The 25678-nt window shown below is 41.0% G+C and overlaps 1 pseudogene; it reads left to right on the forward strand.

Annotated features, from left to right (window-relative positions):
* Positions 1-227: 227 nt before the first annotated feature.
* On the forward strand, positions 228-25637 carry LOC122883407 (annotated as a pseudogene).
* Positions 25638-25678: the final 41 nt, after the last annotated feature.

Here is a 25678-nt window from a genome sequence, read left to right on the forward strand (position 1 = left end):
AGATCTTGACTTTGCTGATGATCTTGTTGTCCTTTCCACAAATGTAAAATATTTGCAAGAGAAAACTGATAAACTCATCAGGTATGCTCAACAAACAGGCCTCATCATCAACACCACCAAAACCCAAGTGATCTCCATCAACACCAAATAATGCATCACTATAAATGATGAGCCACTTGAAGTTGTTGATGGCTTTGTGTACCTGGGAAACCTAATTAGCCAGAACAATGTCGCCTAAAAAGGTATCCAGCGCAGACTTGGCTCGCAGCGCTAACATCTGGAAGTCCAACACCTACAGACTCAAAACCAAGATCTGCTTGTATAACACCTTGATCAAGCCTGTTCTGCTATATGGGGCTGAGTGCTGGTGAATAACCAAATGCAACATGAACAAAGTCAGCTCATTCCACAACGACTGTCTGTGAAAGATCTACCATATATTCTGGCCCAGAAAGACAGCAAATAAGGAACTCTACATAAAGACTGGCTGTCGAAGCTTGAGCTCAGAAATTAAACACCGTGGTCTAAGATGGCTTGGACACAGTACAAATGCCCCCATATCCGGATCCCCAAAGGGTCACTCAAATGTACACCACCAGGAAAAAGGAAACGAGGCCGCCAAAGATAACCTGACGAAGAACGGTGGAAGCTGAGCCACTAGAGATGGGTCTCCCATGGGGCGAGGCACAATTAGCTGCTAAAGACCATGATAAGTGGAGGAAAATTGTGGATGCCCTATGCCCCAAAGGGGGCAAAGAGCATACGTAAGTACTGTAATTGCAAGAACAAACAGATTCTCTGATATAATAACATACAGATGCTATGCATAATTGTTTAACGTCAATACTTGATCTGTGTATGATTGTTTGGACTGCGTGATGAGAACAGTACACTGATAATGATGACATGGAACTACAAAACATCCTAGTGACTGTTATATCTAGACTTCAGGGACACTGGTCTCCCCGGGCTGAGGAGCCTGACCCTGAAGACCGGATAAAGAACTGACGCTCCTCTCCCTCTGGACTTATTCAGAGCAGATTATACTGATGTATGTTCTGCTGCTGCGAGTCTGTCTGCAGACGCTTGAAGCAAACCTACAGAAAGACAAGTGATTGCCTCGAGGCTTTCTTTATTCTGCAGAAATTACACTACAGTATGTAAGAACTAAATTTAGGCCATCCTTTTCCACCAATCCTCTCTCTGTATCATCATCTCCTCCAACAATATGCTGTGTCACTGGGGCAACAGCTGCGTGTGTCTACTGCTTTCCAACAGGTCTGACAAAACTTAGCATTATAGATAAATCATATAAACAATAAATTCTTTGAAACATAATGTAGTTGTAAGTGTTTATTTATGAATGTGTAAAACACCTCAAATGAAGCATCTTCAACTGGTGTAGTAACAGTTTATAAATGGGCGAAGAAATGTATTCTTGTTTTAATATTATAAAGAGTTCGGTCTAGACCTGCTCTATAGGAAAAGTGCAATGAGATAACTTCTGTTATGAATTGGCACTATATAAATAAAATTTAATTGAATTGATTTTTTTTAAACTGCATACTAATATGCATAACTAAAATGGGGAGTGCAGAGGGAACATATATCTGCTGGCTTCATTGCCCCCAAATCCCAAAAATAGTCCCTGACAAATGCACCATTTCCTCCTGTTTGGTAACGTTTGTTTTAGGAAATTACTGAGACTTTTTTAACAAGACTAGGTGGAAACATAGTATATGGCTGGACCATGCATGGTCAGTGTGCTAAATTGTGGCCAAACTGTTAAACGGATAGTCAGTGGTAGTGTCTATAATGAGAATTCCTGGATATGAAATGTTCATCTGCAATTTTCTGTAGTGGTCCCAGTAATATTTGTTCTTAATATGAAGTAGAATATTACATGACATGGTTAAGCTACGTTTGAGTATAAAAAAAATGTATGAATGCAGTTGCAAAAACAATACCTTCCACCCATATCTTTAGATGATTGATTTGAAAGAAAATCTATAATTATGTCATGGTACAGCGCACCACTTCTAGTGTCTGTTTGTCTCCTGTTGGTTCTCCCTCTGTGTGTGTGTGTGTGTGCGTGTGTGTGTGTGTGTGTGTGTGTGCGTGACTGGTGGGGATACCTGATATAGCTACTATCGGGCATTTTACTGATTTCTGAGGAGATTTAGTATTTGACAGATGTTAACCTTTACTATCTGGTTCACCTGTCATGGTTTTGGGTTTTTGTCCTGTTATTTCCTGCTTTAGTTTGTAATATTCTCCCTCCCTCTTGTGTCTGATAGTTTTGCTTCCTGTCTTTGATTGCTTTTTCACCTGTGTCTCGTTGTCTCCCCTAGCCTTTTATGTGTGTGATGTCTGTTTAGTAATGACATTTTTTTTGTATTTACTAACTTGCAATATTTGCTTATTCCCAGAAGACTTCCTTCCTTAATAAATAACCCCCATTCAGACATCTTTGTGTAATTTACATAACCATAGATAACACAGGTTTTAGAAAGACATCCAGAGTTGGTCACTATACTCTCTAACCAAGCCATGCAGTAATTATTTTACAGGTATGAAATTACTAATTAAGATGTTTTGTGTCAGGATTTACAATGGTTAAAAGGGGGCACCCACTTGTGTATTGTGAATTCATTATGGCAATCAGAATTATCAAAGATAATCATAAATAACTTTAATGAATAAAATCCTTAGGGGCACCACCCTTCTTAAAAGGAGAGAAATGATAGCCAATCAATTGACTGAGTCTCGTAAAATGCACTTAACTATCAATTTGGAACTTTAAATTACCATTGATAGCTAGTAAGTTGAAGGATTTGGAGTTCAACATAAGAGGTTGGCAAATTACTCACTCTTATGAAATATTAAAGATGCCAGCATAATTATACACAAGCATTTATTAAAGATAATAAAGCAAAAACACAACATGAAGACTAACTCCAAATACACTAAACTACAGAACAAAGTGGTTAGGGTAGTGTGTATGTGTGCGCAGGTCTGAGTGCATGCCAAAAGGAATGTGTGTGTGTTTCTTTGTTCTGCCTCCGTATGTCTCGCGTGCACGAGCATGAACCCACGTGGTCAGAAACAAAGGAACATGTGAAGCGGAAGTTTTAAAGTTACTCTCTGGTGTGTGGTCAGATTCGAGGTGTATGTGTGTGGTCTGTTTAGGATAATGGTGTCAAGTTAAAAGGACTTAGCAAGCAAATACTGTCTGTGTGGAGCATAACATAAGAATACCAGAATAACCTAACAGAAACACGTCACAACAACAAAACCTCAGAAAAACACATCAGTACATGTACATCATTAACTAAACAGTCCTGTGCTTAGCCAAGTACACTGTTACTCTATGCTATACCCAGTTGTTACATTACCCATCCGTGGGAGGGAAAGAGAGTCCCAACATTTGACAACCATGGCCACTAGATAATGCTTTACAAAGTGAGAATGTTAAATAAAAGAGTCAATTAGGGGAACAATAGTGTTATTGTCTCCTCAAATACTATTCATAGTGCATCACAGGATAACTGTCTAAACTCCCATGCTTAAACATATCAGTGAGACTGAAAAATTATTTCAGCGCTGGGGTTTAATGCAGGAAACCTTGCACACTGCAGGAAACGCTATTTATGTGCACTTGGTCACTCCTATGTTCATTACAGACTTCTGTCTGTCATCCCTGAATAACCTGGTTATTATCTCTGATTAACAGAACTTTTCCTGCATTTTTTTCAAATTCATTCAAATTTAGGCCTGTCTTAAATTTTTATTTAAAAATGCTTTACAAACTTACTTTGAATCTGTGTTCTCCTGCAAGCTAGTGCACATTGCAGATCAGACAAAGGGCAAAGCAGAGAAACAGTACAAAACAAAATAACAGAAAATAAGACTTATTTCTTGTTTATTAGATTACCCATTTCAAGACGAAAACAAGAAAACAATCATTTTCCTTTTTTAAAGCCTACAGAAACTGAAAAAAAGCAGTTTTCCATTTTTGAATGAAATAATTGAATGAACGGATGATACACGGACCCAAATGACACTCAGTAATAGGAAATGCACCTTGCTGTAAAAGCCTATTGAGGACGTAATTCAGGACTGTTCGCGTCTGTTCATTTTGAAAGAGCAACGGCCAATGGGGTGTTTGTCTCTCAGTCAGGGACAGACTTTCGCATTTATGAGGCCCAGCCCTATAAACCTTTGCTGAGGTCCAGACCGAAATGAACGTCATCAGTAGAAACCAATGGGCTTAAGGCTGAGAGCCACAGACAGGAAGTTAGAAAGTATTGAGAGACGGACTAATGCACAGTTGGTTTTGGTCTGCACATGGGATTTGTTGACAATATATAGAATAACGTTAGATTCATATTTTACATTATGTGATATCCAGACACTGAAAAGAGAGATGTGGAGAGAGAGACAGACAAAGACAGAGACAGACAGAGAGCACAGCTGCTGTTCCACTCTCATCATCCTGCTGCTGATGGGAATAAAAACATCTTCATCTCTCAGTTCTCTTCCTCTCTTTCTCATTACACAACTCTCCCTCATTGGCACAACATCACAAGCATCAACACACACACACATACACAGTACATACATGCATGCATCCATCTGTGTGTGGGAGCAGTGAATGGGTGTTGGGGGTGGGTGTATCTCAGCTGTTGGGCTTGTCAAAAGCCTGGGAAAGTGGCGTGTCACTCCTCATGGCGGCCTTGACCCCCCAGTACAGCCTGCTCACTGTTTCCCTTCAGCCCTGACTCATGTCTGTGTGAAACCTGAAGCCCTGATTCTGATCATTTTTGGGAGATGACTGTGGAGGGACAGCAGAGCAGCACCGGAGGGCTTAAACAACCATTTGGACCCAAACATGAGAGCTTTTATTTGCCAGTGTTTCATGGGAAGTTGTGTGAGTGTGATTTTAGCATGAATTCAAGAGCTGAACTACTCTTATAATTACACAATCCATGTGCTGATCATGGGAACTATCAAGGAAGCAATTTCTTAAAGAGGAAGTACATACATGTTAATGTAACACATGTAATAAGAAATTATTATTTATTTCACTGTACACAAACAGATTCTTACTGACAATTTACGTTAATACAACAATGAACATATTGTGTGTGAAAAATGTTTTTATACGGTTAGCTTGGTTTTGATCTGTATCTGTTTATGTCATGCCCTCCATGCAGTCATACAGGGTATGTGCCGGGGTATCTGCAATGCTTTTATTTTAATTTTTTGTTTGCCTTGCTATTGTCAATCTCTCTCCAAGAACTCTCTCTGACTTTCAGTCTCCTTGAAGACATTCATGGTGTTGCACTCAGTTATCTGTTGTTTGCATGAAAAGTGACTTGAGAGAAAAGTTCAAACCCCACCTACTTTCACACCTTCACACTCCTGACCAATCACTGCATAGAGTGACTCTTTTTTTGTTGTTTTTATTTCACATCTGCTTTTGCAATGTAAATGTCTGTTTTTCATGTCAATAAAGCCCCTTTTAATTGAATTGGGTGTGATTGTCAGTTTAAAGTAAATGTTCCTTATTTCATTGAATGTTTTATTGTAGGAGGAATGCAGTGTTGTTGTGAGACCGGTCAGGGGGGGCAGTTAGTCTCAGCACCAGCTGACATAGGGGACTCTGTTCTGGGCTCAGCTCTTGGGTTTGGAGGTCTTTGGGATGAAGGGTGTCTATGGGGCTGATTTAAGGTGATTAAAACACATGAGTGCTCTCTGTTGAATGTTAATCAGTGGGTATCTGCCTGATTCTGCTCTACATGCATCTGTTGGTATTTTTCTGTATAAAATGTATCTGCAGAGTTCTGCATGTAGAGACTCTGCTGGATGTTTGTCCGAACAGGTATAGCTATGATGACTGAGTGGACCCCATACTTCACTACCATTTAGTGCAATGGGCTGGATGACACTATCAAATATTTGAATCCAAATTTGAATTGGAATTTGGAAATAATAAAATGTTCTCAACAACTGCTTCGTTTGAAGCAAACTGAGGTCTTATCTCTTAGTGGAGGGCTGCAGACAGACAGGTGCTACCTTCATGACAATTGTGACACATTCTTCCTCAAACACATGTGGTGTATTTATCAAACAGACGCAGCAGGCTGCTGGAGTCACAGTTTGTGTGTCATTGAGTGTTTGCAGTGTGCAGAGAACTTTCCCATTAGGCAGAAGGAGAACATTGCATACAAATTTAATTGCCTTATATTATTAATTATTATCTGTCAGACTTCCTTTTTACTGCACAAGAGTAATAAACAACTTTTTGTGAATATAACGCAGAAAAGGTTTCAGTCGTAGTCATCTGGACACTGTTTTCAGAATCAAGATGTTTCGGCTCCCATCCGGAAGTCGACTGTGTCTGAGAATGGATGGGAGCCGAAACGTCTTGATTTTGAAAACAGTGTCCAGACGACTACGACTGAAACCTTTTCTGCGATAGATCACTCCTGGACGAATGAGGGACTACACCGTCTTTTTGTGAATATATTTAAAAAAATGGAAATCATAGTGCTCAATAATTAAGAATTTATCTTAGTCTGTCCTATCTAGTGCTTAAACACTCTTATAAATCTGTCCCCTTTTATTCATTAGATTTTTGACTGTTGTGTATTTTCAGCTCATCAAAGCAATATAATAAAAATAAATAATGTAAAATAAATGAAATGTAAAATATAATAAAAATAAGAAAATAAACATATTTGTTGAGGGCAACGGGCACAACTGCTATGTGTGTGCAGTCTATGGCTCTGATAATGTGACGGAAACTGGCTGTCTGGCTGTCAGTTGTGGAAAACTGATATGTACTGGTGCGCCGTAAGTACCAGTGGAAACACATGACTACATACAGAGTGAGATATGCTGGCTGCAATTAAAGTCATAGATTGAAATGATCCAGTGGCCAGGTAGTGTAATGTTAACCAAAAGCTTGACTGCTGCCAGGATGGAATGAGAGGTTCCAAGTTGTTCTTCAGTTCATCCAGGAGTGTAATTATTGTGTGACGGGTCAGTCTGTATCTTTTAGAAATGTATTATTTAGGCAGTTGAAATAATGTAATCTGGGTTGCAAAGATTCTTTCAGTGCGCCGTGTCTATGTCTTCGTCTCACTGCAGTTACTGCTGCCATTGTTTAGGCAAGTCATCCCCACAAAAAACATAGTTTTTATCAGCCACCGCACATTAACGACTACTTTTCAGAGGTGGAGAATTTTTACTGCAAAACTGAGAATCGCAAATTGCATGGACTTGTGAATCCAGCAAAACACATAATCAGCCTCTGTTAAAATGTCTCCCTTATTTGCAAGATCCTCCCTGAAATGCATATACAATGAGAGACACCCACACTGCAAACACTCACACAAATGACACACAAACTGTGACTCCAGCCTGCTGCATCTGTTTGATAAATACACCACATGTGTTTGAGGCAGAATGTGTCACATCTGCACCTGAAAACAGACAAAAGCTGCAGTAAATCGGGCCCTCAGTCTCTTAATCATCTTATTGCTTTACTTTGCCTGACCTTAGGGTAGGGTTAGGGTTAGGCCCTAACCCAGTTCTTGAAATGTGTTGTTAATGCAAACATGAATGTGTTGAAGAAACGTTTAGTTGATGAGTTACTTTCTAAGACAAAGTCCAAAAGGCCTGTTTTGTGCCTGACTTTTGTCTCAAATGCTTCTGATAAATGATTACCACCTTCAGGTTTTATTCTTTTATTGTCATACTTGAACTGTGAACTGTTGTTGCCATTTATAAATATTTCTATTTTAGTATAGTTTGTTAAATTTTAATCTGTGAGTATTAGCCTCCATTGTTTCAGTGTCACTGTTTTATATTGTTTATTATTCTAATTATTATATTTATTTTCTTGATACTGTCTGTTTGAGTATTTTATTTTTCTTTTCTTAATGTTGCCATTATAATGCAACTCACAAAGGCAATTCTCTAACCTCCACCTGTTTCAGTGGACCTACACATGGCAGCATTAAGATGCATTGTCACTGGTGCCTTTCCTTGTTGATGTGATATTGCAGAGGCTCCATATCAGTCTGTTCGCTCAGTATTCAAGGATTTGACTGTCAAGTCTCAGCAGTGAAGAAAAGCTTTAGCTGAAATTTATTGGCTGCAGAAAGATATCATTTTGTGTGGTACATTTTAGAAACAGAGTACAGTGTGTGGACAGGGTCATCACTACAGATAGGGGTGAGAAAAATTAGCATAGCCGTTGTTTTCTCCATTGTCTTCTCATGTACTATAACCCCTAAATTAATCTTTTCCTTTTTTGAAATTGAGTCACCAAACCCTGGTAATCCTGTCTCTTGAAATCCCTCACAGTCCACTGCTGGAATGGGAGTGATTATCATAAAGGCCTGTGATCTTCAAAAATTAAATTTACTCCCAGGTCTGGAGTTTTCTCATCGCAGCTGGAGACAGCGGATACCTCCTAAGGACCCACAATGGAGGGTGGGGTCGCTCCATCCTGATACAAGGCTTTTGTAATCCTGAGCTGTGGTGTACATGAAATCCCACTGTAATTGCCTTCCTTCCCAAAGGCAGGTCGGTTAGAGCTAAGATATTCACCATTTTCAAAACAGCTCATAAGGACAATGGAGGGGATTTAGTTGCTATGCAGATCCTCACACGTGCTGAATATTTTTAGTGCAGGTGCTTCAGAAAGTCTCTGTGTTTGCACAAAACACACTGAGCTCAGCTGTGTGAGAAAGAAAAGTTTAGCACGGAAATCAAATATGAGATGAAAAGCTTTAGAGGACAAACAAGCTGGAAGTGAAGACTGATATTACTGATTTTCAGTTATGTTGTACTGTTGTAACAAATACAACAGTGCAGTACATATTAGAATTGTCATGGTTTGGATTTGTGTCTAGTTGATTTCCTGTTTTATTTTGTATGTGTCTGGTAGTTTTGCTTCATGACAGTTTCCTGCTTGACAGTTTTGGATTTCGATTATTTGCCTGTTCCATGTATTCTGCATTTGCCTGTTTGGACTGCCCCCCTAGTTTTGTTCACCGCCTGCCTGTATCCCATATAAGCCTTTTTTTTAATTATTATTAAATCACTGAAATCATCCTTTCTGAGTTTGGGTCCCTGTTCCTGGGTTCACGCAATGCATCAAGAATACTGTCTTAATTTCACATACAAAACCAGACAATGAACAAGTGAACATGTGATTTGAACATAAATAATTTTAGGCATGGAAAATCATCACTTCTCATCATTTATGGAAGCCCACTTGAAAAAAAGGGTGGGAAATCCACCATCTAAGGTTTTTTTCCCCTCCTCATATTTACATATTATTATCATTATTATTATTATTATTATTATTTTATTATGTGTGTTTATGATCTTATGATTATGGGACACTTACTGAGACAGTTATATGGAAAAATACATAATATTTGGTAATTATGTAATGCAATGTAATTAATTAATCAGTGAAGAATGTGGAACTAGATTGAACTGATGTTGGAGCCATCACTGCATCCATGGAAAGTAAACTCAATGAAGTAAACCCCAAAGCTAAATCGAGGGCTGTTCCTCAGATCATCTTTTTAAATGTGGTATCTGAATTGAATGTTGTATAGTCAGATCATATGACCTACTTAGAATTGTGGATTTATGTTCCTAAATGTAGGATTTTGCTGTTAAATGCAGATCCTCACAGTGCCTGACATAAAACGTAACCAAGTCAAAATGACAACAACGGCAAAAAGGTCTTTAATAACTTGCTACTTGTGTAAAATGCTTGTATCCTTTAACCACGTATTATACGCCACTGTCCTAACTGTGAACTGTGTGTGCTGTATTTCTTTATTTAAAAAATAATTACTATCACATAATTAATAATTATCAAAATGCTCCTTATTAATTTACATGTATTTTCATACAGAAATAGTTTTCACATGGGATACAGTACTGTACAGTAGTCGTGCTACCTCAGATGTAAGCCACATGCTGTGAAGCTGCTGGTTCAGAGTACTGCCACCTTTTTTGTTCCATTTCATGCTGGACTGTTGACTGGTGTTTGTATTTACATATTGTGGCAAAAGGACTGCAATTTAATAAACACAAGCACAAATGTTAATCTTCCATATTTATGTGACAGATGACGAGAGAGAGATGCCTCCTCCATAGTAAACCTTGCAAACGCTGCTATTGCTTTAAACATCCTCCATGTGTTGGATGCATGTTGCAGAGTTGCAAACCAACGATCCTGTTCTTATTGCCCCTCTATTGTAGTGGTTTAATCGGGAGCATCCACAATCCCGTCCCTGATGGCTGAAGTACACATTCACTGTGTCTTCTTACACATGTACATCAGACAGTCAGGCTTCCACTGATCTTGCCAAGAAAGCAAGAAGGGTCTCAAGTCCCACGGCTTTACTATCAGAATGCAAAGGGTACTTAAGGACACAGGCAGGGAGCACAAAGAGCAGAAGGACATGTTTTTAAAAAACTCCTGTGTGTGTGTATGTATGTGGCTTAGCTCCCTCCATTTCGCAGTACACCAAAGGGGAAAAATAAACAAGATAAACAAGAAAATTAAACATCTTGGTTGAAAGAATCAGCGACAAGTCTGACTTTAGAGAACAATCTTGGTATCCCCTTGATAATAAAATCTACCCTGACCCATCACTTCTTGCTGTAGAACAAAACCATCAAAATGTTCAACGGATCGGTAGCCGAGAGAGATGATGAATACAAGTAAAGAAACACAGACATGAAATTGAATTAGAAGAGATAAAGGGATGTAGCTCTCTTTTTCTTTGCATAGCTTACAAGACACAAGGGAGATAGTTGGGAGATGCAACTGTGTTTCTAAACCCTCAACACATGTTCTACTCGGGAGAGATTTCTGTAGTGGCCTGTTTTGTTTCCAGGCTGGATAAATAAAAATTAAGTCTATAAGAAATTTTAAATCTGTGTTGCCTGAAACACTGTTATGAGAGTTGGAGGCAACAGAAAGATGTCTTCTGAATGTAGTTCTTAAGAATGCAGTGATAACTGAGTATTGCGCAGATCTTGCAGTTCAGAGCGGATGTATAGTTGGTAGGCTTGGGGTGACCAGAGACCCATGACTTTGATTAGGTGATCTGGGACTCCTCTGTATAAAGCAGATGTGGCTGCTCCGATGTGGAAGGCATGGCTGGAAAATAAGTTTGGAAAAGGTCTGGACATGATGTGAACCTGCCAAAAGTGGGAGAGGAACCAGACTTGAGTGGCGACATGACCAGACTCTGTGATGACCAGAGGAGGAGGTAAACTCAGAGCACTGCAGGAACCAAAAAAAGCCAGCAGGAACATGGATTCTAGTGTGCTGACCCGGTGGTGAGAAGGCCTTTAATGAGTAATGACAATTGTACAAGTGTTGATGGAGAACTGGGGGACCATCACTTCGTCTTCCTTCCTTTCCCCAGAGTACGTAATGTGAATGGAGGAACAAACAGAAATTTCCCTCATATTCATCCATTTCAGAAAAATCTCTGATCTAATGTACAGAGCCTCTCTAGGACCTCCTGTTGAGAGCATTTTCTTTTGTTGTTGGTGTGCCAAGTTGTCCATCCTGGTAAGTGCCACATGCACCAAAGCCCAAGTTACTGAGGTGTCTGAACAGTGCTGGGCTTGTGTAATAGTCATCACAGTAGATATGATAACTAGAGACCATGTAGTCCTTGTTAAAGAGTGAAAAATGATTTCATTGTAATTATATTTACAATTATATGTAACTGTAAACATATTAGCTTGATGAGGTGAACTCTAGGCAAGCATGTAAATTGCTTGAAGGGGATGTGATGTCATGTGTTCTAATCTTATCTATCCCACGACACACAACCAACACCTTGTCACAGGAGGCCTGTGGAACTGCCAGTCAGTTTCCCGCAAAGCTGAGTTCATCTCTGGTTACGTCTTCTTGCAATCTCTGGACTTCCCTACTCTCACTGAGACTTGGATCACACCTGTGAACACTTCCACCCCTGCAGCCCTCTCTTTAGCCCACTGCTTCACCCACACACCCAGAGCAGCCAGCAGAGAGGGTGGCGCTGGTTTGCTAATCTCTCCCAAATGGAGATGTTCTCTCTACATGCTTCACTCCTTCTTCCTTAGAATTTCGTGCTGTTTCTGTTACTTACCTGGTGAAATTAAACATTGTTGTGCTCTACCGCCCACCTTGTCCTCTCAGAAAATTCTTGGAAGAATTAGACATCCTTTAGAACATCCCTGAAGATGATCCGTCCGCCGCTTGCACTACTCTGTAACTTCAACATCCAGACATTGAAGTTAACATCTGACTTGTTACCTTTACCATCTTATTTCACTAACTCACGCTCTCCTTCCCCCCTACCTACAAAGCTGGTAACCAACTCTACCTTATATTCACCAGGAACTGCTCTACCACTGATCTCTCTGTAACTCCTCTTCATGTCTCTGACCACTTCATCTCCTACTCTCTCCCCCTCTCTCAAACTCTCAAACCTCTCTCTTCTACACATACTGTCCCTATCTGCTGCAGCCTTCACTCCTTGTCTCCCTCCTTTCTGGCCTCATCTGTCCTATCAGCTCTCCCCTCACCTGACCCCTTCCCAACTCTGCCACGGACACTCTCCTCTTTACTTTGTCCTCTTCCCTGGACTCTCTTTCTCCTCTCACCTCTCAGCAGGCTCACCCGACCCCTCCAGCTCTGTGGTTGTCTGAATCGGTGCATGCTGACAGAAACTCCCTACATGCAGCTGGAAAAAAATGGCAAAAATCCAAGAGCTCTGAGGACCTCCTCACCTTCAGTCTATTCTCTCCTCTTTCTCCGCCTCCTTATCTGAAACTAAAAGTTCGTTCTTTCAATCAAAAATCCAATCTTCCTTTTCCAACCCCCAAAAGCTTTTCTATCTTCTCTACCCTCCATTATCCCCCTACTCCCCCACATCCCTCTTTCCTTCTACCAAGCTACTTTAACTACGTTGTACAAAAGATAGAAGACATAGTTTCCCCACCCACCTGCTGACACCACCTGTCCTACATCCACCTCTTCATCTCCTATTCAAAATTCCTTTTCACCCCTCTCTCCCAATGATGTACTAACACTGGTTATCTCCCATCGCCCAATCACCTGCCCTCCTGACTTTATCCCCTCTCACGTTCTTCAGTGTATTGCATTATTCAGTACCTCTTTGATAGATTGCTTTCCTTACACTCTAAAATCAGTTAGAGTGAAACTCACAGTCAAAACCTTCGAAGTTAAGAAATACAGACCTGTCTGCCTTCTTCCATTTCTTTCTAAAACACTTGAGCATGCTGTCTTCACTCAACTTTCTGCATATCTCCACCAGAATAACCTTCTTGACCCCCTGTCAGGCTGGTTTCAATACAGGCTGCTCAAGTGAGACTGTTCTCCTTGCCATCACTAAGAAACTCCACACTGCTAGAGCAGCCGTCCTCTCCTCTGTTGTCATACTGCTGGACCTTTTGAACAGCGTTTGACATGGTGAACCATCAGACCTTCCTCTCCACCCTCCAAGAACTGGGGGTCTCAAGCGCTGCACTTTCCCTGTTCACATCCTACCTCAAGGACCGCACTTAAAGGGCAACTTGGAGAAAATCTGAACATTGTAGCCTCACTACTGGGGTTCCTCAGGGTTCTATTCTGGGTCCCCTCCTCTTTTCTCTTTATACCACATCACTCGGCTCTGTTATTCAATCACATGCCTTTTCCTACCACAGCTATGCAGATGACACTCAACAAATTGTCTTTTTCAACCTCGACAAGACTGAGCTGTTCTTCCTTCCAGGGAAGGCATCAACCATCCATGACCTCTCCATTACCATTGAGGACTCTGATGTGTCCCTGGCTCAGACTGCAAGGAACCTGGGTGTGACACTGGATGACCAACTGTCCTTCGCTGCCAACATCGTTGCGACAACCAACTCCTGCAGATTCATCCTCCACAACATCAGGAGGATACATCTGTTCCTCACCCAGGAGACTAATGCAAGACTACTGCAATTCGCTCCTGGCTAGTGGGCCTGCATGTGCCATCCATCCTCTGCAGCTCATCCAGAATGCAGCAGCTTGGCTGCTCTTCAACCTATCCAAGTTCTCCTACACTACACTGCTCCTCCGCACCCTGCACTGGCTTCCGGTGGCTGCTCGAATCCAATTCAAGACACTGGTACTTGTCAGGCCCATCCTAGATCCAAGACATGGTCAAACCATACACCCCAGCCCGTCTGCTATGCTGTGCTACTGCAAATTGGCTTGCTACTCCCTCACTACGAAGGGGTTCAGCTACTGCTCAACAAAATCACGATTGTTTGCAGTCCCGGCTCCACAATGGTGGAATGAGCTCCCCATCGACATCCGGACATCAGAAACTGTACACATCTTCCGTCGCAGACTGAAAACTCATGTTCGGACTGCACCTCGGCCCATAAAGAAAATTTTAAATCTCTTTCATTGTTTCTGTTGTCTGTAGCACTTGAAGCAGTTGAGCATATTTGATGAAGCTGATGTACTTGCAAGATTCTTACAATTTTTGGATTGTATCTACATGGTTGAATGCACTTATTGTAAGTCGCTTTGGATAAAAGCGTCAGCTAAAGAAATGTAATTTAATGTAATGTGTGATACACATCCCCACTTTAGCAATTTGCATTGGCTTGCAGTGGAAGAGGGAAGTCTGGAGATCCAGGAGAAGTAAAATATTGTCCTGCCCAAAGTAAACAGTTTTGCCAATGTTTTTATAAAGAGTACGGTCTAGACCTGCTCTATAGGAAAAGAGCAATGAGATAACTTCTGTTATGAATTGGCGCTATATAAATAAAATTTAATTGAATTGAAAACATGAAGGGAAATGGTGGCATGGCTGCCCCGGTAGGTGCCAGAGGATTAATGCTAACAATAGCATACCGCAATGCTACTGTTTATGTTGTCTTTAAATGTATTATTTTAGTTTTCTGAAATTTATAGCAACAGGAACACAGGACTGTTTAAGCTCTTAGTTTTCACATGAAAACAGCATCTGGGAAACTGGGAGTTCAGTCTCTTATAACCTGAAATTCAGATTTTACATGAACATTACCCAAACTGCCCACCATGTTTGTGGTGCTTAAGGCTACATTTGTATTTAGGACTGTATATAATTGTGCCATGGGAAGAGTGCTTGTCCCAGGCAAGAATATTTCTCTCTTCGGAGAAACTGGACACTCCTCCCCCAATCTCTGCCCTTGGTTTGAACTGGAGAAGTTTGATTTGTGATAAACATTGGGGCCATGACAAACAATGTAAAGAGGTTGATACCACATTATGTTAGCAGAATAGTAAAAATTGGAAGGGGTAAGGCTAGGTGGAAAATGGCTGCAGTGCAGATCTTTCATTTGTCTGTGTCACATTTTGAAGGGGCCTGGATGACAGGTACATATCATTAGTAATGCTTCAGTGATATAATGATGCTATTTTATTTAGCCACCGTAGCACATGGCTCATGAATGCATAAAGAGGCAGTCTCCAGCTGTGTCTTCTAACACATGATGCTTGGGGGCTGCGGGGTAAGCTTCAGCAATCAAAGCTTGAAATATTGGGACTGAAATCTTAAGGACAACAAATTTAAGCTATGGGACAACATGCAGAACAGCCAGAACCACCACGCTGGATACAGGATGGCGCTACACAAGTTGGCTCTGTAATCTATGCAATTAGATAAGATTTGTCCACTTTTACGTGAAGAAGGTTAGCTGGTAGCTAGGTGAGGCACATCATCTGGCCTCCATTGTTTCTGAGGCTGTATCTGGTATTGCTGCTGTGAGATAACCATGCCCCTTCATTTGAATATAACAGATGGAAATAAAAAGAGGTGGGAAATAAATGTGGCATGAAATAAAATTCCCCTGATATAAATACATGTGAAATTATGAAATCAAGGAAAGTAGTCATTTGAAAAACATCCTTTTTTTAAATGGAAGTCTTATTTATTTATTTATTGAACTATACTGACTAATTTATATATTTATATTAACATGTATTTATATATTTAATTCCTCATATATTTATTTCAGGAATTATTTCAAAGCCATATTGAAAATGGCATTCCATACAAAATAAGTCATGATGTTTCATAGTGGTCAGTTTTATTCAAACAACACGGACAGCAGTCTAAACTAACAACATGACTTCCGTGGGCTGCTACTGGCATCAGATGATGGTGTTGTTTGCTACTTCCTAAACACAGAGTGCCTGGATGTTACAGACAGAGAGTCGGGAGACACCGATATGAGACAAGATGGTGTTTTATTGCAACAGCAGCAGAGCAGACACAGATGGCAGGCAATGGGAAGTTATGATGATGAAGAATTAAACCAGATACAGTCCTTTGTCTTACTGATCTGTTGCTGATGGTGGAAAGCTGGTAGGGAGACACACACTGGAGAGGGAACATACTGGCACAGACAGGAGTGGAGCACATGCTGGAGGGGAAGTACGAAGAAGATGGGACACGATGTAGAGATAACAAGTCGAGGTAGGGTTGTCGAGAGTAGTCCTTTCTGTCATGAACGAGACCAGACAACTGACTGGGGTGAGTGGTGCTCTTTTATCCTGTAGTGATTTGGTGCTGATGGGGAGCAGGTGCGTGTAATTAGTATTCCAGCGAGGGATCTCGTGGAGGTTGATTGATGGGGGAACCTGCAGAGTCTGTAACACTGGAAGGGTGAGTTTGATTTATTGTTCCCATCCCTGCCAAATCTGTGGTCTGCCTCACTGTTCAAGATGTTGTTTGCATCAGGCAAGGATGGATAACAACAACAACAACAACAACAACAATAATAAAAATAATAGCATCTCTACAATGTACTTTTTGATTGGATTAAAATGTAAATATTTACCTAATGTCATATAGTGTAAGGGAATGATTGAACTGTCCTTTTATGGTAAGTAAATATAGGGCCCCGATAATTATTAAATGATGGAAAAAGTTATTTTAATTTTTTGGCTGCTGGGCTAGTGAAAATATACAAGGGGCCAGTAAAACTCTGATCTACTGACCAAGTGGGCCAGTGAGGAAAAAATGTCATGTAATGTTGGACACTGGTGGGTAGCTAAATGTTACCTAAAGCCAGCTAGCCATATCCTAAAATTCTAAGATTACCATAGATTACATTACATGAATCTTGAAACACCACTGTACAAAAGTAACCTAAATCTATAGCTAGTGTATAGCTCCATGTTGCAAAATAAATTCATTACTCTACCACGAAAGAGAAAGCTGTGCAGTTTTCACTGTACCAGACGGTGATGCAGCTAGTCAGGGTACTCTCAAAGGTGCACTTGTAGAAGTTGCAGAGTATCCTTGAGTACATGTTCATTCAGGAGTGGCAGTAGATCAGTCCGTGGCGACTGGAACTGGAGGGTGGCAGGTTCAAGTCCAGCACGGACCAGTCAGTACGGAGTGTGGACTGGTAGCTAGAGAGGTGCCAGTTCACATTGTGGGAACTGCCGAGGTGCCCTTGAGCAAGGTACCAAACCCCTAACGCCTGACTATGTGGCAACCCCCTCGCTCTGACATCTCTCCATACATGTGTATAGCACTTGTTTGTGCATGTGTGTATTTCGGGCCTGTGTGTATGTTAAATATTAACAGAGCAAAAAAATGTAATTTCCCCTAGTGGGATTCTTCCAGGGTCCAGGTGAAGCCGATTAAAATACATATCTAGCCAAAAGAAAGACATGACAGTAATGTTACATAACTTGCTAACACACCATATACTGTATGTACCTTGTATGAGAGTGCATTGAGAAATTAAAACTCACCTGGAAGAAAACGAATATTTTTAGTCCTGTTTAGAACATGGGGTAGTGGTGCACTTCAGCCTCTAGTGGCCAAAATTAGTTTTACAACAACAAACACACACAAAAAAATTATCCTGACAAGAACAGGTGGGAAAAAAATGTTTTAAGTCATAAACACACGAGAGAAAACAATTTAGAGCATATTTGGAAGAACATGGATCACCAGAATTTTTGTTTTCTCACTTGCCCTCAGGACTTCCGTATAAGTGACTATTTAACAGTCAATTTCAATACTGTTTAAAATAAAGAATTTTCTAAATCAAGCTTCAATATATAGCTTTGACTACCAGCCCCAGCTGGGAGTTGAGGATGCCATCATCTTCCTGCTGAACCGCATCCACACCCACCTGGACAAGCCGGCAAGCACGTTGAGGATCATGTTTTTTGACTTCTCCAGTGCTTTCAACACCATCCGGCCAGCCCTGCTGGGTGAGAAGCTGGCAGCGATGCAGGTGGACGCCCCCTTCGTGTCCTGGATTGTTGACTACCTGACTGGCAGACCACAGCATGTGTGCCTGCAGCGCTGTGTGTCGGACAGCGTGGTCAGCAACACTGGGGCCCCTCAGGGGACCGTCCTCTCTCCCTGGGGCCCCTCAGGGGACCGTCCTCTCTCCCTTCCTCTTCACCATCTACACCACAGACTTCAGCCACCACACAGAGTCCTGCCACCTTCAGAAGTTTACTGATGACTCTGCTGTGGTGGGATGTATCAGCGGTGGTGATGAGACCGAGTACAGGGCTGTGGTGGGGAACTTTGTCTCATGGTGTGAGCAGAACCATCTGCAGCTCAATGCGACAAAGTCTAAGGAGCTGGTTGTGGACCTACAAAGGGCCAAGGCACCAGTGGTAAAGGTCACTAAACTGGACATTGATCATGACATCTCTGCAATACTTGATATAATTGTGCAATATTCTGTGTTAATACTGCTGTGCAATATACTCTTTTCAATTTAAAATTCCCTATTTATTGATATTTATTCATACTTCTATTACTGCTGTGCAATATCCTCCGTCTCATTATAATCTTAATAAGCTACACTTAACTTGACAGTTCACTATTACTATGCTCTATTACTTTATACCGTATTATCATCATCAACAGGTAAGCCCACTTTGTACTTCACACTTATTTTAATTTTATACTTATACCCACTTGGTACTTAATTTATTTTCTGACCTGTATTATAGTGTATTATATTTTTTGCTTAGTACTTCTATTCCTGTGTGCACTGACGTGACAGTGAGCAGCTGTAACGAAAGAGTTTCCCCTCGGGGATCAATAAAGTATTTCTGATTCTGATTATACTGTTCCCTCATAGTTCCATATATAACTTAGTGTGTGGAAGTCTGGGGAAATACATATAAAACAAATACAAATCCAATTTTAATACTTAGAGAGACGTACAACTTGCAAACAAAACTACTTAGCATGAACCATCAAACTCACTGTTCATTAAATTAATAACTTGAAGGACTTTAAAATGGTTCATGTCATGTATAGAGTTAAAAATCAATTATTACCTGAAAGTATCCAAAAGCTGTTTAAAATGAGAATAGGTCAATATGATTTAAGAGGAATTTGCATGTTTAAAAAAAGTGTGAGGACCAATATAAAAGATAATTTCAGTTAAAGGAGTGAATTTATGGAACAACTGTCGTGAGGAATTTAAAACATGTAGCACACTTAGTAAGTTAAAAAAAGTTTTAAAAAAGGGTACAGGAAACTTCAGGTTTTTAGCTTCATATTGGCTCTTGATGTTAGGTAGGATGTGTGTTGAAATAAGACAACAAGCTGAAGCTTCAGCCTTTTTCAGACTGCAGATTGTGTTATTGTTTTGTTTTCAACTGTGCTATTTGAGTAATTGCTCTTTTTCTAGTTTCTGGCCTTATTGTCTATTGATTGCAGACTGAAATACATTTCAAATTTCTAATTTGTTCCATATTGCACTTTGAGGACTTAGCTGAGATGCTGTCCCAGAAGGGCAGACCTGTAGGATGCAACAACCATGGTCAACCATGACAAATGGAGGCAATTAGATTTTATTAGGTTTATTGACAGCATTGTGGTAAATCGTTTTTTGTATTTTCTTTTATATTGTATGCAGATTTGTATCATTATTTTAGTATTTCAAGACTGCTAAAGACATGGTGATAAAAAACCATTTGCTTTATATTTAGAGGTTTTTGTTGTTACCAAAAAGTTTTACTCTAGGCCACCAAGGAAAAAAGCGATTTGTATGACAATTCATAACCAGTAATGGCCAAAAAGATACAGAACATGTTAACAGTTCAATGACAACACCAATAACACCTTGACAACTCAAGGACCTACACCTCGATGGAGCAGAAAGTTTGCTGCCATGTTATTTTTAAGAGCCTCTCTAACTGCTTGGCCATATGCAACCATTTCTGGTTGCGTTGGTACACAGGTACGGGCAGCACTAAGATTTACATGAAGTGTCAGTGACTGTGTGATTCCCCTGATTCCCACAATATACAAAAAACATTCACCAAGTTAGTGCAAGCTTGTATTGTTTACAAACAAGGATTAGAAAGTTCACCAGCAAACTGAAGATTGTCTTGATGAAAATGATTGCAAGTAAAAAAACTTATGTAGTATGCTTCAGTGAGCATGTCATTTTTTAATATTAGTCCTAATTTCAAACAATTTCAGAAGATATGTCATATCAGTTTTTAAATTGAGTCAGGCCCACAGCTGGTAATGTTTTTTACTACGCATGGACCAAGGAACAGATGATAAGTGACCTAGACCTTGAGAATAGTGGTTTGACAAAATAATCTTAACTCAAGTTCCACTTTTTTGGCACTAGTGTTGAGAATATTTTGTCAAGTGAAAAATATTGTGCATTGTGCCTTTTCTTACAACCTTCCGCACTGCTACTGTCAGAGTCTTTTAGAGGCCTTGTCTTGCCTTGTCTCCACCACAGCTCACTACTAGATCTGGGGGAAATAAACACACAGTGGCCACACACCTGGCCAGTACTGGATCCAACAGTTCCCCAGAGCTGAAGTTGCTACAGCTTCCAGCATAGACACCACCTTCTGCTCTTCCCTCGCAGCCAGCTCTGCTGTCAATGCCACTCATAGTTTTCCTTATCCTTAGCCCAGCTGCTGACCCAGGCCTGAGTAAAGCTCGTCTCAGCAGACACTGCTGCTTCCTTTCAGGGTGTAAAACTCTTGTTGATGGAGAACAGACCAGCTCCTTCAACAGCTGCCTCTGATGATGCATAGATCAGAAGGGTCATCTTCTTGTTCACCATTTTCATTGTAATCATCATCATCACCTATGGCCTCCACCTTATGTCTGTATAGGCCTACATGTCAAGGTCTACTCCTGTGACACATAGAAGCAGAATCCATCTTCTCCTGGATTTCCTAGTTCAACACGATTCCTTATAGACCAATTTTTAATTTGTGGTAAAAACTGTTTCAATCCTTCCTTCCTACAGATTTAATCCAGCACTAAATTTGAAACATGGAGATCTTTGAAGAACTTTTGAGGCTGCAGTTGTTTTTAGAGCCAAAGGCCTCCATTGCTGTCCACCAACCCCAGAGGCTCAGTACAGCATGGAAGACAAATTGGTTCAGATGTCTAACAAAAAAGATTTAGTTTTATTTGCAGTCTCTAACTTTCTGTTAAATTGAATACATTCCATGTTTTTATTTCATTTAATTTGGTTACTTTTACAGATTAAAAGTGTGGTTGATGAGGGCTCATAATCACTGCAGAGAAGATGAATGATTTCCATACAAATAGTTGAGATATTCTTAGGCTATAAAGTCAGTATTTGTGAGTGTAAGGACTTAGTCAGACCAGTATTTATAACAGCCAAATTTTGATTCATTTCCATGGAATTGTTGTGATTAGTGATTCACTCGCAGCTGAGATCACACATTATCTTATGGCCCACAGTAGTAACATCTGCCCCATCACCACTGGTCCAACTTCTCCCAGTCATTCTGTTCACTGCCACTGCATCGGTTTCCTGTCCTTTCTTATCATGTGACTGCTTTTAACATCTTTTCTTCTCCAACAGAATCATAATCAGGTATGAAAAGAAACTCCCTACTGTTGACACTCAGATGATCATTCCAGAGATAAAATGCTATAATTTGGTTTGCAGTGATAACAGTGGGAGCTGCCAGGCTTTGTTTGTTTTTTCTCCCTATTTTTCTCATCTGTTAAAGACAAATTATTGCTCACTTTTTCTTTCCTTCCTTTTCTCATCCCATCCCCAGAAGGTGAGTTCAAGCTTTGAACAACACAAAGAGAATTGTTAAAATATGTATTTAAGGATCATTATGTATAGTTTTATGCCCTATGTGCTGTATTAAGGCAATGTAAGAATGCTTTTATTTGTATAGAAATATAATATTATGTGATATTATCTCCAAAATGCTCTCTGGGCATTTGTCTATGCCAATACGTCATGCCTGTTAGGAGATCACTTCTGCTAAATAAAAGGTGTTTAATATATTGCCAGTGTTCCATTACCATATAATGGCCATCAACTGGTCTGAAATGTTAGCACCATTTATGGCAATTACAACATTCAATAACAAATTTTCATAAGCGATTTATGCATCTTTTTTGCTTTGTGGAGCCAGTTGGGCAACGGCGAGTCATGTTGCCTTCTAAAGCCCAGGTTTTCAGAGTGGCTGTCAGCTCAGACATGTTCACTCAGACGAACTGAAGTCTTTCCACAATGAGGCTGATTGAGGGCCTGGTATCGGAGCACAGAGGTTAGTAAGACACCCGCTTCCTCCCAGCTTAATTTCAAAGTGCTACTGGAGTGAGGAGATTAGAATGAGTGGGGTGCTGGGAGTGAGGGGGCAGGGTGTGGGAGCGGGGCACGGAACAACAGAGGATGCTACAGAGCTCAGTAATCGTACATTCAGGGGACTGCCGAGATAAGACATAAGACACCAGACTTAAGGAAAACCCTGACACTAAATGAAAGACAAGGAAGGTGATAGCAGCAGCAGTAGTTGGGGGGGGGATACTACGTCTCACTCTCTTTTGTTGTCGGGAAAATGAAATCTGCGAGGTAAATAAAAGATGGAACTGTGGAAACAGCAGCAGGCAACAGCAGCAGTTGAGGAGGAGGGAGAGTGGGATCTAACAATTTATTTCCCATTTATTCTTCTGTCTGTTTCACACTGCTTAAGCACACTACTTACAAGCTGATATTATTAGCCAATCATAACAATCTGTCTCCTGTAAGCTGATTGTAGAAGGTGCAATCCCCTCACTGTGGTGATCAGACAGCTGGGGCCCAGGTACATAATGTATCCAGGAATAATTATGGGATTTAGGGAGATGTTAGGCTTTGTAAGTGCTTTCATTGTGACAGCGTTGAGTGTTTGACACAGCGGTACTCCCAGTGCACAATACCCCTGGGCCTGCTGCGGTGGGGGGGTTTAACTTCTACAGACATGTCCTTTAATCACTACATTCCTTTCTGCTCTCAGTCAGAGTGATAACATTCGTGCTCACTGCAAATAATCATTACTGTAAAAGTCTTGCTGCTCCTGTGATCGTGCCGTTGAGGTTAATTGCTTATTAAATTACATTTTTTTCTAAATATTTGCCACTACTTGAATCTTTTCTATTTGAACTAAAAAATGTTTTCTTTGGTTAAATGTCTTTAGGTGTCTTTAAAGCTGATTTAACTTCATTTAAAATAAGAGCATTCTCTAGTTCTGTTCATAGTGCATCACATGGTTTTCTTAATATTACAAATAACTTATGCAGCCTCTTCTCCCTCCACAAAAGTATAAAAGAGGATAGCTTTACCTTCACTGTGTTTTAACTATTTTTCACTTTCAGACCGTATCGCTACCATAAATTTGTTTTGAAAAAATGTGTTCTGGACAAATATAAACAACTTTGTTTGTAACTAATGTGAACATTTACACATTACATAAGCGTGGGGAAAGGGTCCATTTTAATGTTAATCTTATCATCACACTGAATGTAAGAGAACGTTCCACTCAGACCCATCGAGTGCAGCACAGATTCCACCACATACAACGCAGCCAAACATTTGACTACAATCTTGGCTCCGCTGGTGGGGAACACAGAACATCATGTGGAAAACACACAGAAATTTGTGGACAAAGTGAAACATCTCCAGTTGGACCCAGATGACGTATGATGTTGTGTCCTTCTTCACCTGCATCCCGACCTCAGAAGCAGTGACAGCGGTGAGGTGAAGACTGCAGGAGGACTCCACCTTGCAGTAAAGGACCAAGCTTACACCTGAACACATCTGCAAACTATTAGACATCTGTCTTAACACAACCTACTTCCAATTCCAGGGACACTTCTACAGACAGATTCATGGCTGTGCCATGGGCTCTCCAGTCTCTCCCATCGTGGCCAACCTGTACATGGAACAGTTTGAGAAGAAGGCATTAGTAGGACTCGAGTCAGAAAAGGTTTGTCTGAATTTCTGGAAAAAGAAGCGAGAAAGAGAGTCAGCGATTGTGTTTTTGTGACCTGGGATATGGAGGCTTGGATGGCGAATTGGTGCTGGTCCAAAGTCAGTGTGAGCCTTCGCATAAATTGCATGATGTCTAGACAATGGGACCCTCATTTGTTAATAATGTCTACGACAGCGCTGTTGTCGGAGTAGATGGCGATGAACTTTTTGGACCATTTGTGGCCCCAAAGGATGGCTGCTATGATGACGCAGATTGTAGAGGAACGAGAGAGGGAAGAGAATTAGGGCGGCCATTCGGCTGAGAACCACCTGCTGCCGTAGTAGCCACAGAATCCATCGGAAGGGGCTACATGTCTTAAGAGCTGGATGTTTTATGGCTTTTTTGATGTGTCGTCATAAAAAAAGTAGATGCCGTTCCAGGATGAAAGGAACTGGTACCACAGTTTTAGCTCGATCTTGCAAGCTTCGTCCAGCATAAAGTGGTCATGGAGAGATGTAACTGAGGAGGCTATGGAGGGGAGGTTTGACAAGAAGAATTGACCATGCGGGATGATACGGATGGCGTAGTTGAGGTGGCCTTGCAGCGAGAGAAGTTGCTGTTTGGAGCATCAAAATAAGAGGCCACAACATTCTGTGGATTACCTGTTTCAAGCAACTTGCAAGTGTCTGCATGTTGATTTCCATACTGGAAGAATATAAAACACTATGGTTGTCATAGTCCAGCCACATCTCTCCCCCCATCCTTGTGTGCTCTGTTGTGTTTCTCCCCTCGCTGTGTTCCTTGTCGGTCCCCGGTCTGTCTCTCTGCGTGCATGTGTACTGGCCTGGGCGTGGCGCTCTGGTCTCCCTCCTACTGCTGATCACCGGCACACCTGATGCTCATCATCCAATCAAGCCTCACAATATATCTTCCCTGCTCTACTCTTCAGTCATTGCCCGATCTCCTTAATGCACCATTGTAGTACTTTCACTACGGCCAAATCCTGACCCAGTCTAGTTTTCTAGTATGCCCATTTTGTCTGACCTTGTCTGTCTCTGCCTCAAATCCATTTCCTGCCGGTGATCCCAGCCAGCATGATCAACCAGAGTCTCTTTGGTCTTCAGTCAAGCTGCCTCCACCTCTCTGTCTGCCGCGCTACTCGAGCCACCTCCAGCACCCTCTACCCACTGTCTTCGCTCTCAGAGTCCTGCCAGTACGCCACTCATCAGAAATACTGCCGCCAGCTCCAGCGTCCTCCGCCTGCCTCGCCCGCTGTGGAGCTCTCACCTACAAGTGATCTACTATAACATTTGCAATAAAGACGGACTGAACTAACAT

This window comes from Siniperca chuatsi, linkage group LG10, assembly GCF_020085105.1.
Source record: "Siniperca chuatsi isolate FFG_IHB_CAS linkage group LG10, ASM2008510v1, whole genome shotgun sequence".
In the NCBI taxonomy this organism is placed as follows: domain Eukaryota; kingdom Metazoa; phylum Chordata; class Actinopteri; order Centrarchiformes; family Sinipercidae; genus Siniperca; species Siniperca chuatsi.